The following is a 19154-nucleotide window of genomic DNA, read 5'->3' as shown; positions in this document are numbered from 1 at the left end:
CCCAGGGCCTATCTCCTGATGAAAAAGCCAATGTTTCAGTGCAGCAATGTGCTGAGCTGGGTGATATCTCAGGGCCCTCCCACAGTGGAGGAGGGTAGAGCAGACATGCTTACTGCCTCCACTTCAGACATCGATTTAAAGGACCCCTTCCTGGCTGGAAAAGCATGCAGCTACTGTGAATGATTGCATGCAGCGTCAGTCGCTTGGTTCTTCAGAGATGCAATGCTGTCTTTACCAAATTGCTGCAGTCTCTGGCAATATACTTAAGACCTTGCTTTAAAGGGGACATATGGAAAATTGACTTTTTAATGGTTTATATTCAAATAGTTGGGTTTTTGGAGTGCCTGCCGACCCATCAAGTGTGAAATAAAACAACCAAGTAAATTATGTTTCATCTGCCTATTTCGTTCTTCTCTTCCACTCTGCTGTTGACGCCCTTGCTATCATTTCAATGCCAAATGGTAAAAGCAGAGCTGCAGTGACAACCAGAGGTAGGGGAACTGGGGTCGCCTGTGGGGCACGTGCCCGTTTTTTACCCTAAGTGCCCCTATGTGTGTGGCTCTATAAGTGGTGGGGCGCAAATGCTGCCCTATCCTGATTTCTGTTCAAGTGCAAGGCTTGCTGTACATTTACCAATCGTTTTCCAATTTGATAGACAACAAGCTGGGTGTTCTGGTGCAACGATGGTGTGTCCATGGAGATGCGCCTAGCGGCGTGACAATTTGGTAGCAGAAACGTGATCTAAATTTATGCATGCACAGCCCACGTCTACCTTTTGGCACACACCAGACCGCTGGTTGATCGGGGGGCAGGCAGACAGATAAGGAGCTCTGCGGACATGTGTGGTGGATGTCAGACATATTCCATTCATAAATGTGAACACTGGGCATCAACCCCTCTGAATCATTGTAGAAATCAATTAATTCAACGCATTATTATTATCATCATTATGGTATTTTTTTTTAAATCATCCCACTGACAAGCACAGCTATGGGGGGGTACATGAACAGTTGAGGATGGGGGTGGACTCGAAGTGCTCATAGGACAGATATTTGTGAGCTCCTCTCAGGCCAAATGGACATCATCCGTCCGTGGTGGTCTGTCTGCTTGCAGTTCCGTATAAACGCACTTTGCGCGCTTCAACCTCGCGGACTTGGGCAAATCAGTTTTTTCTTGGGAAATATTTGGTTGTCTGCGCTCCACCATGTCAAAGGCTGTCTGCTCTACTAGTGCACCGCATTGAAAGGGAATGAGAGGAGCCGCTTTGATTGGTGGTGAATAGAAGTCGGCTGTAAATACACCCACAGTGGCGCAGCCTGCCCACTGTTGGATCCGACTGGGTGCGCTAATCCACAAAATTACCAACGCCGGTCTAACCCTCCCCCGGCGCACAGTTGAGCCGACCGCCGCGCAGGATTTACGACAATCATGTCACATTCGGTCTTTAAAGATGAACGGGCAATGTGAAGATGAGTTTTTGTCGCAGATGTGTCTTGGGCAGAGAGTTAAACATGAACTGTCAACATGTGTAAATATATCCACAATATGGAAAAGAAACCAAATTGGATAATTTCCTGCGGCACACTAATGTGCAACAGTGGGTGGGAAGCATTGTTGTAACCCAAAACAAGAAACAGAAGAGCCCCTCCTTGTGGATGATTTCTGCCACTGCTGAGAATGCTACTAGTGATAAGAAAAAGTTGTTGTTGGAGGCATTTTCCCTGTAGGTGTCAGTGCAGAGGGCTCTGCGGAATCATGCCGTATAGCAGCACTGCATGCATACATGCATTGGCCGTTTACTCTTGGGACCGTGATACTGCAGTTTTGCTTACTCACTGACAGCAACTGATAAGGACAGTGGCCAGTAGCATTGGGCTGAACTCAAATATTAATGGGTGGTATTCACCGTGATGATTCAGCAATCTGCAGTTTATCACGTCAGTAAAAAGTGGTGCTGGTGAAACACTGGAATGCATGTTACACTAAAGAATATGGCCCAGAAAAGAGAAGAGAAAAGTCATTCTTTTTTTTGCACCACACCTACAGCGGGTTAAATTCAGGCCCGAGGCTCCTCAAAGTCATGTCCTCCTGCAGTGAGAAGAACAAAGTGCTGCACTGCTGCAGCAAAAACTGATGGCTCACACACACACCGCTCTTCAAAATGCTGGGTGAAGCGCACTGCAAGAATAGAAAGAGTTGCTCAAGCTCACCCGCTAACTGACAATCTCGCTCTAATGTCAGATGGCATGCAAACAACTTTGCTGAAGCCAACCGTTTGTACTATATAACACATTGCATGCTAGCCGGCTGGATTCAAAGCAGTCCAGCAATGTGTTGGGTACAAAAAAAAAAAAAAAAATTATAAAAAAAGAAAAAAAGTACTGCGGAATAGACATTGTACAGTGGAAACTGGAAGTCCAACGCCTTTGACTTCAAGTTTGTTTGATTTCTCCCAGACAGGTCTATTTTAGTTGAAATGGTTGCCAAACATTTTACATCACATACCCCAAAAAAAAAAAAAAAACAGCAGTGTTGTAGGCCTAAGTGTTCATCAAAAACCAAGACAGGTTTTATTCCTCATCCATCCATTTTCTTCCGCTTATCCGAGGTTGGCTCACGGGGTTAGTAGGTTATATTCCAAAAACATGTTATCATATTGTAAGCCAATGTATCGTTATGCACAGGTTGAACATTAACGCTTAACTTCAATACAAAAACTAAATAAATAATGGTTCGATTAAAATGTCTTACATAAAAGTTAAATAACAAATTGCACCTAAATAAAAGCTTAAAAACAAACAGTTCTCAAAGATTAAATACTAATGTATTGTACTAAAAAGTTAAATACAACTGAACTGTACTCAGTCAGTGATTCAATAGCACAGCACGAGAGGGAGCCCGTGTACTACTAGTGGTACTTACTTATTGACACTCATTGACACTTTAAATTAGTCTTCAATGAATGTAACATACATTTAGAATGTGGGAGGGAGCCGGAGTCGCCACAGAAAACATGCAAACTCAACACAAGAAGGATGATCTGAGATAAGAACCCCAAACCTCAGAAGTGTGAGGCAGACGTGCTATTCTTAAAGGTTATGCAAGTTTAAAAAAAAAAAAAAAAAAAAGTTAACCATTGTTAATAAATTGAAACAAAACTATGCATCCTTGTTCACATCTTTGATCGCGTGCAACAAAGGCACTGATGAGCATGCAGTGGGAGGGAAGATGAGTTCCATTCTTCTTTGAATTACTGGCAAACTTTTGCTGCATTTTTCTAGCACACAGGCTCACATTGGGGCGGTTCGTTGACCACTTCAAAAAAATAGTAGTACTGCAGAAAAATGACAAAACCAAGCAACATTGAACACATCAGCCAGATTGACACAAGCTGACAGCAATCAAGGACAACGAGGATCTTTTGTCTCAGCGTGTGGGAATTTGCCATGGAAAAGAAACCAATTATTACTTCATTTATGTTATATTTTGTTCAAGAGGAGGAACCAAGAAAAAATAAAAATAAATGCTGGGGAGTAGAAAAAGGCAGTGTCTAGAGATAAAAGACAACATGAAGGTAAGCTAATGTTAGCATATGGTTCCCCCCCACCCCATAACCTCAAGAAATACATCTTAGTACCTGCTCGTTCTAGCATCCTTATTGTTGAGTTAGCCATATTGTACTGAGGAGCCTCGACAGAGATGCACAGAGATTCCGGTCCTATGGCCTTCATGATATTTCTTCAATGGTGGTTGGGCAAAAAAAAAAAAAAAAATCCAAAGAAAACTTGAAACACACTTTTGGAGTTAGAGTCACTGATGGTGTAGTGGTTCAATAATCGCCTGACTGGGTGAATGGTTGTGACTGACTGCTTACCAGTCCCGGGTGTAACGTGTGGCATATTCTCTCTGTGCTTGTCGGTTTTCTCCATGTATTATGACTTCCTCCCACATTCCAAAAACATGCATGTTAGGTTTATCGAAGACTAAATTCTTCATAGGTGTGAATCTGAATGGTTGTCTATGTGTAGCAAACTGACGAGATTTTCCCAAAATGACAGTCTGCCAAAAGGCTAAGTCTGGTTGGAAAGGCCACTTCTACCTACACGTAGTAGTCGTACAATGTAGCAAGAATTTGAAAATTGGATGATTTCGTGATATGTTTTTTGTGTTGGGGGGGGGGGGCATGGCCATTTTGGGGAACATTGTGTGATATCGCCTATAGGAAAACTGTTTTTAAAAAAAACAGCCTCAAATGAGTAAAAGGTAAAACTGAATTATTTCTCATCATATCTCCTCGACTGTTTCATTTCATCTGCTACTGTGGGAACCTCTTCCCTGATCAGCCAAAGTCAGCTGGGATAGGTTTCAGCTCACGTGTGACCCCGAGCAGGATAAACAGCATAGAAAATGGATGGATGGAGTTTGTCCATTAGCTTGGGTTTCCAAAAGTTAGGGTCGGGACCTAAAATGTCACCGAGTGCCATCATGCAGGGTACATATTTTGGTAAAATTCTAAATTGTACATTTTCAGACGTTTGACTTGAGGGATTCCACTGTAGTTGAATGATTCATTTAATCCACTTTTTTAAATTTGCTGCTCGTAGCACTCCTGTTCTCATTGCATAAACAGGGTTCGTCACAGTGCACAGTCAGGATTGAACTAGACTTTTGAAAGCTTTCAAGGATACTAAAGTTTCCCACGCACGTAGCAGACGATGCTCTCTGTGATGAGGTTTGGGTTCACTCTTATGGGATGAAAAACGGCCTGTTTAGAGGGAGTATCATTCTCAGAGGTTTTTGCAGAGTGACGACTGGTGCAAAAAGAGGTTGCAGAGGAGGTTGACCCTGGAGGTTGTAGTCCCCTTTAAAAGTCCCATCCCGCTCGGATACGCAGCGCTCATGCAGGAGCTGCTGCGGCAGTAGGGGAACACTGCTGAGCTGTGCACTTTAGGCTGCCAGCAAGCGTGCAGAGGAGAGGGTTGGGAGGGGGGTGCTCACAGGAGGAGGAGGAGGGAAGGCGAGAGAGTGCAAACAATGTCATTTTGTTCAGGAGGTAATGCTGCAGTCAACTTTGCAGCGCCATGAAGGCACATCATCACACAGAGTGGCTCGCTGAAGTTTTCCTGCGCCGTCGCTGGTGATGCAGCCCGACACTCATCTGCAGGTACACATTTCATTCCTCGTATGTTTTCTACTTGCATCTCCTGGTCTATCACACACTTTCCAAACCGGCTTTGCAGCAGCTGATCTAAGTCTACATTATGTGCATGCCTATCATCTCATTACCTTCCGCCTCCTCTGCACCACCAGGCTGTAGTCAGCCAGATGGCTTGTCAGCCAGCTAGGCTCGTCTGTTCCCTTCGACCATGTTTAACACATGGTACTGGCTTGAAATAGAAGTCAGCGTGGCTGGTGAGAGGGCGCTCCTGTTTTAAAAGAAGCACCAAAAGGCTAACTTGAATAGTTAAGACTTTTAGGCGAGAAGGATCCATGCTTTCTACATTTCGGAGGTTTCGATTTGACAGTGTGTACTGCTAAAAAGGATGCGTGAGTGCTTAAAAGGCCAGTAAGAGAGTCCGGCTCCTGCATGGGACAGGGGAGCTGTGGTGCAGTCAAGTTTAGCGCTACAACTACCTTTTCTCAAATACAGCTCACTTGTATGCAAGTCAGAAAAAGTGTTTTTATTGGATTTGACGCTATAAATAAAAAAAGTGTCAAGCGTTTGTAATGGATATGCTATTCTCCAACATATCCCAAATTGGCATGTATGACAGCTCTAGAGAAGCAAAACTTGCAGCGTGCAGCTTTTTGTCTGAGTGTCCTGCCAGCTCAGTATGCTCCGAGTTCACATCAGGTAACTGTGCTAAGACCTTGGAAAGAGTCATCAGATAGCTCTTTGTGAAACACACACCTTCAGAGAGAGAGAGAGATGTCTCCTTACTGCAGCAGGATGACATGAATGAGGAAGGAGTAGGGGGGAAAAAAAGCTAACTTAAAAAAAAAAAAAAAAAAAAAAAAGACAGCCCAACGCCACATCCGGTGTCTGACATCATCTAGGAACATCTGCAGTTTCCCCTGCTCGTACTTCCAGCAGAGATGGGTGCAAAGGAAATCTGCCGCACTCACCTGATGTTCCTTGTAACTTCCCCCCCTCCCCCTTTCTCTTTTCCCTCCATCTCGACTTTCTAGTGTCTCTCAGAGGTACAGTAGCCCAGCACAGCGCCTTACCAGCATGCTTTGCAACCCTACAATTCCCCTCCATTCACGCCCTCCACCCCACCCTTGCTGAAAAGGTATGCAGCACATGCACTCATCATCACCATCCTCCTCCTCGAGCAATTTACCTGAGTGAAGAAGAGAGGAGGGAGAGAGCAGCAGTGCAGCAATCCTGCAATGCCTTACAGCATCAGCTGACTTCCTGCAGTGCTCTCAAACACACACACACACGATAGGTCACATGACGCAGGTAGGCTACACTCTAAATGGGACTTGTCCTGAGTTTGGAGATCACACACACACACACATACGTATACACCCCCTCCCCTATCTTGGGATGGTGCATTGTCCCATTCCAGCACTCCAGTTGCGATGATGTAATCAATGCAGCAAGCTTTTAACTTGCTGGGCTAGGGGTTGTTCTCTCCGTGCCATGTCCCATCGAGTAAGTTAAATGAATAAATAAAAATAACAAAGCTTTCCTGTAACGCTCATCCATGTTTTACCTACGTGCAAACAGTTCACACTTGCGTACAATTCGGAGCAACTGCGTGAATGAAGTCAGAATTCCGCCATTGCAGTGCAATGCAGTGCAGCGTTACATCACAGGCTCCAATAAATGAAAGTGGTGATCTGTAGACAAATGCACTTTTATTTATTTTATTTTATTTTTTATTTTTTTACCAGAATCCCTTCCATTTGCTGTCAACATAGAAAAGGCGACCCACCACCGTGCAGTGCTAAAAGTGCTTTCTGGGCAAAAGATCACAGTGACTTGGCGCTCCTATTTGAAAAGGTCATCAGTCTACTGCCTGATGCAGTGGAGAGAAACGTGCACTCTGCTGCTTCCAGGATGCTCAGGCAGCCAGACTGAGAGCATATTGTAGCAGGTGAGTTTTGCTGAGCTGGTTCTTGCTGCTGCAACTGGAATCTGCCTAGTGATCAACTTCCACTACAGCAGTGATGAACTGGCTTCACCCTTCCTCTGAGGGGAGAAGAAGAAAAAAAAAAAGGTGGTGGGGGGGGTGTACGCAAGCAGCAGAGCAGCACTGCATAATTAGCCCTCATGGACGCTGATGAATCTGCACATCTGATCGAGGTTTTGTGTCAGTTGGGGATAAAAAGCCTGCGAGGCACATTTGGACACGTCTGTGTCATCCATATCGTTCAGTGAGTAAGAGCTAACGGTTATCATGGGCCTTGTCTGAAATTCAGCGATATAATAAATTAGGATGCTGTGTAATTACAGTGTTAACGGGCTCCTCATTTGGCACTATGTTAAAGTGCAAGTAACAGTATTGGCTATTAAGAATGCAAATAAATTGGAGTACTCACTCATAGCAAGGCACTTTTTAATTAAATTTTTTTTTTTTTTTTTTTAAAGTAACATTCAAATAGTTCTACTGCCTTATGGTGAGGTGTGTAGTGTCCATTTTAATTAAAGTTACCAAATATGGTTCCTTGCACTAAAAAAAGGCCGACAATTATCCAGTAAGGCCCAAGTTTTGAGTTAAAAGGCAATTTTATAGGTTGATTTGGTTTTAGCTGGAAATGATACAAGACAGAAGAAAAAGACTAAGATGTATATATTTGCTGGTTTCATTTTTTTTAATTAAAAAAAAAGTTAATGACAAATTATTAACTTCAATATAGGCAAGCAAATTGTTGTAAATGGTGCAAAATATATTAATTATATATATTATTAATAATATTGCCTAACCACAAAATGGTCCATAATCTTTAAAACGACAATGAAAATAATTAGCCTAATAGCATAATTGCCGAAGTGATTTTTAAACACTTGAGCGAACAAGAACAAAACAATTTACAATAAAATTTTTTTTAAAAAAGACAAAAAGGTCAATACCTGCAGGAAAACAAGACTTCGGTTTTATGGCCTATTCCTGTCCAAAACTAATTAAGTCTGCTTTCTGTTAAGACATGAAAGATAGGCTATCAATCATCTTAATGTCTTGTGTAGCAACAAAAGTGTTGAAACTTTGCATACAAACAAAGTCAAGCAGGCTGAGTCATGCTGGGCTTTTCGGACTACCCTCCCCTCACCCAGTTCTGCTCCTCCCTTTCTGGTCTAGGAACAGCCTCGTGTACCCTGCCGGCTGCTGTGCAGGAACATGCCTTGACTTGTTCCAGTGGCCAAGTGCAGCACCGACAGAAACACAAGTGGCTTTTTTGGTCAAAGCCTGCAGAGCACCTCTGGACACAGACTGACTGGTACCAAACGTGGACAGGGGAACTGCTTTACTGCCTTGGGTAAGTGATTTAAAGTGCCTGACACATAATGTTACAGCCTTCCTGTGAATGTCTGGGTTAAATGTTATTGCTATAAAAGGAGCAAAGCTCACAAGCAAAAGTCTTCGTGATCAGAACTGGGAAATTGGACGCTTCAGCAAAGTGCGTGTAAGTTGATCGCTACAGGGAAATGCTGTAGTGTTGTGAAAGCATCGGCGTAATCAAGCAGCGTCTCGACGCTAAGATGACACCATGGAAACGTCACAAGGTTTTTGGCATGGTTCTATTTGTTAATAATTTCCATAAGCCGGTACGATTCCTAGTACAAGGCTAATTTGGGTCATGCTGAGTTGACACCAAGCTATCGCTGTCATTGGTGCAACATTTTGCGAGTACAAGGCTATGACATGACAAAAGTAAATACACGATAGCTAACCCTGTGACTGGGCCTCAGCTCCGACCATTTCCGTATTACACTCCACTGTTTCAGCTTTGCTGCAGCGGTCAGTTTTCTTGCTGCCCTCAGTGTCCTCTTGAGTAAAGATGCCAACATGCTAAATTCAGGAAACTTTTTTTTTTTTTTTTTGTCCATCATTGCTGTTGTGTTAGCGTGTTCTTTTTCAGACTGATGCATCGTCCGCTTGTGTTACCGGGCCCATCAGACAACCATACAGTGCCGTATTTCAAAATGAAAAACTTTGTACTTAATATTACCTACCTCCTACATCGTTGACAGAAATCAGGACAGATGATAGGATGTGAGGTCAGACAGTCCATGTTTCGGCACATAATCACAGACGTTTACTGATTAGCTATACAGTGTGCGCTTGTCCTATTTCCGAAGGACGGAAAAAAACACGACTTAACAACTTCTCGTGTTCAGGTTTAGCACACTGTGAATATGACAATCAATAATTAACAGAATGCATTGTGGTGCAGGTAAAGACATAAGAATGAATCCTATGATTCATGTATGTGGTGGCTGCCCACCACATACAAAAAAAAAAACAGCGTGATGATGGCCATAACCAAGGATTCAGTCAGGAGACGAGAAATAAATGCACTATAGGAGCCTCATGACAGGCTAAGCTGTGTGCATCGTGTGTAGTATTGCACAAGAACATTTCACTGCAGTAAATAGTGATGTCATTGTTTGCCATAAGGTGATTAGGTTTGTGCAGTGGGATTGGAAGAGGGAGCATGACTGTTGTTAGCCAACAATGGAATGACCAAGTAATATACTTTATAGGGATTAGCTTTAACATAATGACAAAGTAGCAAATATTTGTACATTTCGGTAGGTAGTTTATATGAAAAGTAAGAACGTTAATTGTATGACTCACGAGCATGTCACATTGTCTGTGCATCCCCGCACTCTCTCCCCAAGCAAAGCTCCTTTTCTGTGGTCATTCATTTCTGTGGGACACTGAGCGGTGGAGGTCAGCGTGTGCACTTTGTGTGTGCATATGCAGCAATCTGCAGTGCACTGTGTATTCTGACACCTTATTCAGGAGCAGACCATTTGACATTTTCAGGAAACGTGTGCGCTGCAGTGAATTCTTCTGTGGGCTCAAACTAAATTGGATAACCGTGACGACTTACTTACGAGGGCATCGTTCACTATGTTTAAATGCACCGTTTGGCTCCCATTATATAGCTCGACTACGATATTAAATCAGATGAATGCATTGTCTCAGTGCACATTCGAAATGAGCCAATGTGATACACATTCCGATACGCCACCAATGAGGGAATAATTAAAAGCAGCGTATGAATGTCAGACTTAAATCTTGATGGGATTTTTGTAGTCACTGACAGTAGGGAGATGAGTTGAGACAACAGGGATGAAATAATCATAAATATAATTACATGACACATTTCTTAGTAATAAAGCTATGGGATCTTTAAATGAGACATTTATTTATTATACCCCCTTAGCATGTTTTGAGGGGTTGGTCTTGTCACATGATAATGAGTGGTGACTGGTCACTACTGTGAAACCATTGCAGTACGGCTGTCACGATCAAATCTTTTTAGAATCTATTATCCTATAGATATTTACCCCCCCACTCCCATTAACATGCATTTTCTTCTCATTTTCTAGGGCAGGACTTCTATCCTTAAACTGCATATATTGGTACTCAGTGTATGGTATAAACTGTACAGAGTTTGAAACAACTAAATCAGCCGTTGTTAGACTGTTAGCATTCGCGATTGTCATTAGTGCGTTTTTTAGGTTAAAAAAAAAAAAGCTAAATACCATTCAGCTCACTAATACATGTTATATGTACATTACAGATCTAATAGTTTCTTAAAAATCACTTACAGACGCTCCTCTGTTGTTTATCAGAGGCCAACACTGCGTCTGTCTGGAATAAATGTCCGTGTGAAACATCGGTTCTGGCAGCGCAAACATTATTTTTGGGTGGAAATTATTTATTTTTTTGGTTTGTTTAGTTTTTTTTTTTTGGGTCCCAGCAGAGCTTCGAGGCAGAAATTCTGCATCAACCTACTTTTGAAGTCGACTTAACTGAGTTATTCATTATTTATTAAACATTTTTTAATTAAAAAAAATAAATAAATAAATTCCCCCCAGCCCTATATTGCAGAGTACCGCTTTTGTTAGGAGGACAACGGGGTGGAGCGAGGGGGTTGAATGGAGAAAAAAAACAACAAAACTGCTTCAACTGTATTTGTGGAAGCGGAGGTAGAGTGGGTGGGGGGGGAGTAAGAGCCCATAAAGCTAATGGTCCACTCCATGAATGTTATTTTTCCTTATCGCTGGTATACATGCATAGAAGGCAAGTTATTGGCCACCTAGGGAACCACAGATGGCGTTATGCTCCCCTTTATACTGGGATTTTTTTTTTTTTTTTCAGTTGGCCGATGATATACAAGGCTGTAAACTGCTACTATGACCAGCTCTGTACGTCTGTATTTTTCACTTCTATTACAAATGACCAGGGCTGTCACTATCAAATATTTTTAGAATCTATTATTCTATCGATTATTTCGATGAATTAGATAATGTATTTTGCACACGTTATGTTGACAATGCTGGCTCGGGAGCGGAAAGGGAAGGCAGAGATCTTCGCCAATGAGAAATAAACGAGAAATTTGAATGATCTGATTTCACACCTTGGCAGAAAAACGTCTGGAACTCAGGAATGCGTGGATTCTTTTAATTCATATTTCGAATGTTCACTGAGGCACAATAGAGACAATATTACACCCCAAATACTAGAAAAAGTTGGTTTGGCAAAATATTTGCCCTTTATTGCAAAATCTTTTTTTCCCCTGATCACTGTATATTAACCTATTGTTTTAGTTGGTATTGGCATCAAATACAAAAACAATTAAGCGATATCACATGAGACGGAGTCACGTTACACTCTCCAACCTTCTTAAAAGTGAGAGCCACTTCCTGATTACAGATTAATGCGAAGGATGGGCTACTAGTTGGACTGCGAAGGAGGATGTTTTGAGGGGTTGGTCTTGTCACATGATAATGAGTGGTGCGAGTGTGTACAGTGGGAAGTGTAATGACGGCGATCGGGGAAGAGTAGCGATTAGCGGAGGACCCGTTGACGTTGAATGGGCAGAGGAGCTAATAAAGCCATTAAAGCAGCAAATCGGTGCTTCGTGCCTTTATTGTTGCCGCCACCCAGCTCAGCTGTGCAACGAGAGAAGGGAGTTGACCCCTGCGTCTCCCGACCACGGTCAGGTGACCGTAGCAGGAAAGGTTAACACTTTGTATAAAGAAACTAAAATATATTAAAATAAAATAAAAAAATAAGATGCTGTACTTACCAGTACTGCTGAAAGTGTGAAAAAAGGAAGGCGAAAAAGGCAAAGATACTCTCGCCGCACAAACACAGACAAGCACTATGCACTAGCGAAGCAGAAACACTATGGTGCTGGGACAAAATGGCGGATGAGGCACGGGCGTCGTAAAGTTGAAACGTCGTAGGTAGAGTGTGTTGTAACTCGAGGACTTCCTGTGATGGATTTTGATTCAGATATTGGTTTGGTCTTTAACATGTCAGAAAATAGGGGAACATGTTGCTCGTGGTTTATTAAAAAAAAGCAGATGTTTGCAATTGTCTTATTGATTAAATAGAAAGATAATAAATTTGCTTAATGGAGGACTACAGAAATCAAAATATTTAGTTGCGAGGCTGAAATAAGATGCTTTTTGACAGTTTTAAACAGACCCTAGATTATTTGATTTGTCAAGTTATCAATTAATTTGATAATTGATTAGTTGTTGGTTAATCGATTAGTTGTTGCACCTCTACAAATGTGTACGATATCATCTAAAAATTCGGGTGCTATCTAAAGTCAAATGTACAATGGCTAATGCTACATGGCTCTCTATTGTGTACATGCTGCAATAGCTAATCATCTCACCACAACAAAAGGTACATTAGCTACTTGAATTGTATTAATTTCAGTCACACTAAGGTGTTAAAGGTGTAAATCTGGACTTAGTCGGACCAACCCAATAATTGGATTTTCTCTGATGCTTTGTAAAGGACCGAGCCACGGGGGCCAGTGCCCCTATGGATCAGTACTGCAAAAAAAACGTAGCTTCAAAATGCAGACGAGATGCGCCGTTTAGCAGACGCTCACGCCAAGCTGTCAAGCCGTCCCACCTTTGCCCTTGTCAAAGTCGCTCAATAAGCTTATGCCTGCCAATATTTCCTGCTTCCAAGGACACACATTTAATTCGCTGTTTGATATATCCTACCAACTGGTGCCATTGTAATGAGACACTCAGTGTTATCTAATTAACCAGTCAGTGGTTATAAAAAATATGACTTCATTTTTTTTATGTACGTTTTGACCATAAGCACTGAGCTACAGCACTGCAGATGACTTTAATGTCACATAGACACAAGTGGGCCTTCTCTTTTTACCTGGTACAGTAGACCCCCGCGAATAGGGACTGGGCCCGACCACGAATAGCAAAAGAATCAATGAATAATTGATGCGCATTATGATTGCATTAAAAAAACTGTTGAACCCCCCCCAAATTATTGAATAAGCGGGAATATAAAAAATAATATATTTTTTAAATCTGCAAATAGGTGAATCCGTGAACGCCCAACTACGAAACTCCACAAATAAAGAGAAGGTTACAGAATAATGACCCTCGGGATACCCCAACTTTCTACCACCTTTTGCTTATGCTGCTGTATTAGTACAGTTTCATGCAACATTACCCGTTTGTATAACTACAATAAAAAATACAAACTTTGTTTAGTATTGTAAATTGGCTAACTTATTATGGTACTCACGGAGCGGCTGATATATGAAGACTGTTTCGCCTTGTTGCCCGGATATTTCCCTTCTCCACAGAGCTTTCTAGGCCAGCGACGGCAGCAGACGGGAGAGTCGAAAGCCCTCTGTAAATTGGCTGACTGGAAGAAGCGATGCCAAAAACAAGCAATTAGCGAGTATTCGATTTCATGCTGTAAACATCGATTCTGAGTAGTATATTTGACTAATCTGTATAAACTGTATATATGGATCAATTTACTTGGGTAACCGAAAATATGAACTGAAAGACCTCTAATTCTGATTTCCGGTTACAATAAAACACAGTCATGTACTGGGTTTTGCCACATAAAATTGTGCAAATGCAAATATTCCAAGCTCGTGTACATCCTTTGCACAAACATAGTGTCGTTTGAATTTGGCGTTTCCACTGAATAGCTAGACTAATAATAGTCTGATAAGCAACACTGTCTACAATTATTGTTTCACAGCTGACATGAATGTAGATTTTTTTTTTTTTTTTTTTTTTCAAACTATAACATATGCAGTACATTAAATGCAACCCAGATTATATGTAATCAGGTGTGCAGTAACTGGGAAATAGTTTTGACTGTCCTTAGGCCCTATGACCAACAAGAGCCCAAGAAGTTCGAGTATTTTCCAGTACTTAAGTGGTGGTGCCTGAAATTCTATTTGTATTTTTTTCTCTCCAATGGGGTCCAAAATTCCTGTATGAATTAACGATGGGCTGTGTTGTATTAGCGCTCTAATTAACTGAAGTCAAACTTGAAATCATCTTGTGGAAATTGTTAAAATTTTCCATCAGGCATTTGTAAAAAGTAACAACAGTTAAAAAAAGGAATGACTTGATTACTTTGCAACTACAATCACCATTTTGAGAAATTCAATGTTTCTGAATCGTACGGGAACATAGAGGGCTATTGGTAGGGTAGTGGGTCAAATGGCTAACTTCCATGCAGCTGCCGTGGGATCAAGTCCCACTCAATGCTCCCTTTTACAATTATACCCTACTATTGACTGCCGACCCAAGCAGAGTGCAGTCTGCCTTTCAACTGGGTCAACGGGATAGGCTGAACAGATTAAGCGGTCTTGATGACTCTTAGGAACTTTATGTAAAGTCACGCACAATCAAGTACATAAAATAGACGTTTTTGTGCAGCATGTCTGTCAAATGTCCAAGCATATTTGCGGACCTTTGTGAAGCCGGATTTGCCATCGCTGCCTGATTTTTGCATATTGTTTCAACTTTTCACGTGATTTCCTACTGAAGTCTAATTAAAACATTTTCAGTTCAATGTTTCCTCGCTATTCAAGGGGATAGTGACTGAGCCCTGCCGTGAATAGTGGAAAATCTTTGAGTAACTGACGCCCCCCTCAGTCAGGTTGATAATTGTCTATAAGATGGCACACGTAGGTGCTACTTTTGATCTAAAAATTCCTCAACCTAGTTCCTTGACACCAAGATCAGTGTTTCCCCACATGGCCCACCACAAATTAATTTTGTGCGGCGCAGTCAACTGATCACCACCTGGTGGTGTGTTGGCACCAATGGTGGGGGAAGATGCCGGTCTGACCTGGCAGGCCCAAATGTATTGTGAAGGTCTGCTGGGAACATCTGGCAGAAACCCCTGTCAGAAGGAGTTTCAACTCCCACCTCCGACAGAACTTTGCTCACATTCCTGGGAGGGCAGAGGACATTGAGTCAGAGTGGACCGTGTTCCGCTCCTCCATTGCTGAGGCGGCTCACTGGAGCTGTGGCCGTAAGGTGGTCGGTGCAACTCCCGAAGGTCTTTCGGGAAGTCGAATCTCCGGTTCAGGAGAAGCAATGGGGTTTTAGAGCCGCTGCTCCTCCACATTGAGATGAGTCAAATGAGGTACCTCGGGCATCTGATTAGGATCCCTCCTGGACGCCTCCCTGGTGAGGTGTTCCAGGCATGTCACACCGGGAGGTGACCCCGGGGACAACCCAGGACACACGAGTGAGACTGTCTCCCGGCTGGCCTGGGAACGTCTCAGGGTCACCTCGGAAGAGCTGGATGAAGTGGCTGTGGAGAGAGAAGTCCCCCCCCCCCCCCAAAAAAAAAGGTGTTACCGATGGAAGTTAGTGTAGAGCCCTGTAAATGTTTGATTTTACATTTTATATGAATTTGTTTGGACTTTTTAAAGTTATTATTTTAAGTTATTCGGTGAGTGTTTAAAATTTAACCTCTAACCTGCCCTGGCCAACTGCTGGATACCCACCACCACAAATTGATTCTGGTCCTGTGGGAAACACTCCAAGATGCTAGCAAAGTACTATTTTTGTCCAAATGAAGCTCCTCAACTCACTCCAGCACACTTTCTTGACACCATGATGCCACCTGATGGCGCCACATCATTACTTTTATTGCTTTATCAAGGAATAGCAAGTCACAAATATGCGGGGGTACACTGTACAACTCATTTGATGACTGTAAAATTAATGAATATCATAACCTCACCATGACCACCACTCTCAACTGTCAAAAAGGAAGCAAGCCGTCAGTAGAATCAAATCAGATGCACCTTCTAGCATGAAGTGGTTTGCCATCCAACTGCTTGCTAATTCCTCACTGTGCAGGCGGTGTTTTCTGAGGATGTCTTGTATGAAGGAACATATCAACTCTGAGAACAAGTCCTGTTATTATACGCTTTGTGTCCCAGGAGGATGTGGCATTTGACAACTTAAAGGGCGATATAAATTCAGTTGTACAACACCAACACCTTACACAATTATTTCTGAGATACGATGGTGAAAATTGCCCGAGCACCAGTCAAGGCATGACTTTCCAGTTACACAACCAAAGCCGGATCATATGATAGAGTCTTGAAGCTTATTTAATCCGTATTTGCCTTTGTCCCTCATCTCGTCGTTCTTACAGCGGGCGACCACGGATCGCTCTTTCGTGTCCATGTTGACCTGTCAGCAAGCGGTATCCGCAGGGAAAGAACCATATAGAATAGTCAAGCGGACAAAAATAGCACTGCAGAGATTGCGAGGAGACTAGCTGATATCCTGTAGGTAAACAACACTCAGAAATTTGTTTTACTTTTGTGAGGAGAGCAGACATACGAACACACCGCTACAAATTGAGGTAAATCAATCGGAGCGTTTTGATGCAAAATCATGAGTCATGACACAAAATCTATTCTTGGATTGTGGGTGTGTGTGTTTGCTCAAGTTGTGCAAACTCAAAGTGATGATGCACACCAGGCAAGAAGAGAGAGGGGGTGGGGGGGGGGGGGGGGGGGAAATCAAGAATCTATTTGGAATACGCTTTTGGTCACTTTGAACAGCCATGTGCCGACTCATCAGTTATGTAAGCTACGGTGGGCCAAAGGATGTATTTGATAATTCATTGAATTCTTTGGAAACTGGTAAGATACCCACAGAACACTGATCATCACCTGCTTCTCTTTTAAAACTCCCAGGTCCAAGTCAGACCGGCAAAGTGCGAGGGTTCAAGATGCCACACATGAAGCGGAGTGTGGTAGTGAGGACCAGCAGGCGGGAGGAGGCATGCGGCTGCTGTGGGTGTTTCTCTGGCAGTGTCTTAGCTGGTTGTTGTAAGGAGTGAGAACGAAGCAATCAGCAAGTATACTGCCGCAGAAATTCTTTGCAATAAGTCCATCGGCACCGACGTTGACTATTGGAGGTGAAAACCTTAAGCGGGCTTGTATTAACCATCCAACTACAGAGTATGTTGTCACGTGAAGAAAGTCGAAATAAAACATTCGATTAATAGTGAGCTGAATAGTTCCGATTCAAAAATCTGTTGGATAAGGCCTCATGTTGTAGTTTCTAAAAAAAGTCGTCTGCTGCCATCTGGTGGCTAAGACAAACTCCCACCATGCAACAAAAGTATTGCAGCTATTTGCAGTTGATCTCCCTGATTTGAATTTTCCAAATAAATGCATGTTAATTCAGTTGTAGCATGTTATGTTAATTTGCTGATTTTTGACGATTTACTGAGCAGTCTCAACTATAAAGAGAAAAGAGAAAAAAAAAATGACTGTCCATTTCTGTGGTTGTAGTTTGCAGTGGTGTCTAACTGCACTGTGTCATAAGAAGCTGGTTATATGTTACATGAGAGTAAAAATTCGGAAAAGCTCTCAGTATGATTCAATAGCGTTGTACACCACTGCAAACTGCAACCACAATATCAACACCTCACTGTCAATCTCAATTGAGCATTATTATCTTTGTAAAGGCAGATTATATGATACAGCTCTTATTAATGGTGCAAGTGGTCATGTATTGTGGCTGGCTGGTGTATCTTCACAGTAAATCCCTTGTGAATCATGTGTGGTTATGTATTTTATTATAATCGCAGAATTAAATGAATAAAATGTAATGGAAACATTTCACGTCAGCTGCTTTGCTTGTTTTAACTTGCATGTAAAATGACTGTGTAATACACTTTGTACTGTACAAAGAACTGTTTTTGACAAACATGATGCAGATGAGAGAATAATAGGCCTTTATTTTTAGCAACATTGTCACAATTATCATGAAGACTGAGTGGTTTACATATAATTGTGATAGTTGGCCTGGAGCAACTCTCCTACGACGAGGCAGATGTTTTCCTCCGCAAAGAAAAGCAATGAGCCACTGCAGTGCTGCAAACTCAAGGGAGTATCAGTCTACTTGGGCTGCAGCAATACCAGAATCCCCTCCCCTCCCCTCCCAAAAAGCCACTACGTACCGTTACGTGCTACGGCACCCTGTTTGGGTATCACTGATCTAAATAAGAGTTTTTAAAACGGCAAAGTTTTGTCAAAAACCGCCATTGTATGAAGACCCCCTGGATGTTTGACTTTTTGATGGTGGGATTTTAAAAAAAATAAATACAGTGGAAGCTCTGAGATGGCACACAATCTGTTCTCTGATCACAAGCAAAACAGGAGATAATTCTTTATATACTCAATTAACAAACCAGGAATTTACAAAAGTGAAGGTTGGCTCTTAATACTGAATTTAAATATAGCTGGGGAAAATTACCAACTGGATGTCGCTTCTTACTAATGTAATTTTTATTTTGAAAGCTCGCATGCATTTTGGCAACACATTCTTTGTGCTTTGCTTCTTTATCCGCAGGTACATATGAAATTATAGCTATAGTTGATTATAATTATGAGACATAATATCCATTCAACCATCTTCTATAATCCTGATGCTTACTCAGGTCGCGGCTCGCGTGTGTGCTTGAGCCAATCCCAGCTGACTTTGGGTAGGAGGCAAAACACAGTATATACAGTAGGAGGAAAAAAGTATGTGAACCCTTTGGAATTTCTTCCATTTCTGCATAAATTGGTCATAAAATGTAGCCTGATCATTAAGTCATAACAATAAAAATTCTGCTTCAACT

The 19154-nt window shown here is 42.1% G+C and overlaps 1 protein-coding gene and 1 long non-coding RNA gene across 4 annotated transcripts in view; one reads left to right on the top strand and one right to left on the bottom strand.

The window, feature by feature from the left end:
- spsb1 (splA/ryanodine receptor domain and SOCS box containing 1) overlaps positions 1-19154 on the bottom strand; it is a 43315-nt gene that overhangs the window by 21619 nt on the left and 2542 nt on the right. For 2 of the 3 annotated variants that reach the window (XM_061768827.1, XM_061768847.1), the window contains exons 2-3: positions 15646-15812; positions 13767-13889 (exon numbers count right to left, since the gene is read on the bottom strand). The gene's annotated coding sequence lies outside the window, so the exon portion shown is untranslated. The remainder of the gene's footprint in view (positions 1-13766; positions 13890-15645; positions 15813-19154) is intronic. The other variant, XM_061768837.1, reaches the window with a different exon arrangement.
- LOC133475660 (uncharacterized) lies at positions 3228-18617 on the top strand. The gene is made up of 5 exons (XR_009787899.1): positions 3228-3574; positions 5051-5164; positions 6904-7106; positions 8310-8487; positions 17218-18617. It is a non-coding gene; the product is annotated as an uncharacterized LOC133475660 (long non-coding RNA).

This window comes from Phyllopteryx taeniolatus, chromosome 1 (genome assembly GCF_024500385.1).
Source record: "Phyllopteryx taeniolatus isolate TA_2022b chromosome 1, UOR_Ptae_1.2, whole genome shotgun sequence".
NCBI classification, from domain to species: domain Eukaryota; kingdom Metazoa; phylum Chordata; class Actinopteri; order Syngnathiformes; family Syngnathidae; genus Phyllopteryx; species Phyllopteryx taeniolatus.
The sequence above is the reverse complement of the archived record's forward strand: the minus strand, read 5'-3'. Positions and strand labels throughout refer to the sequence as shown.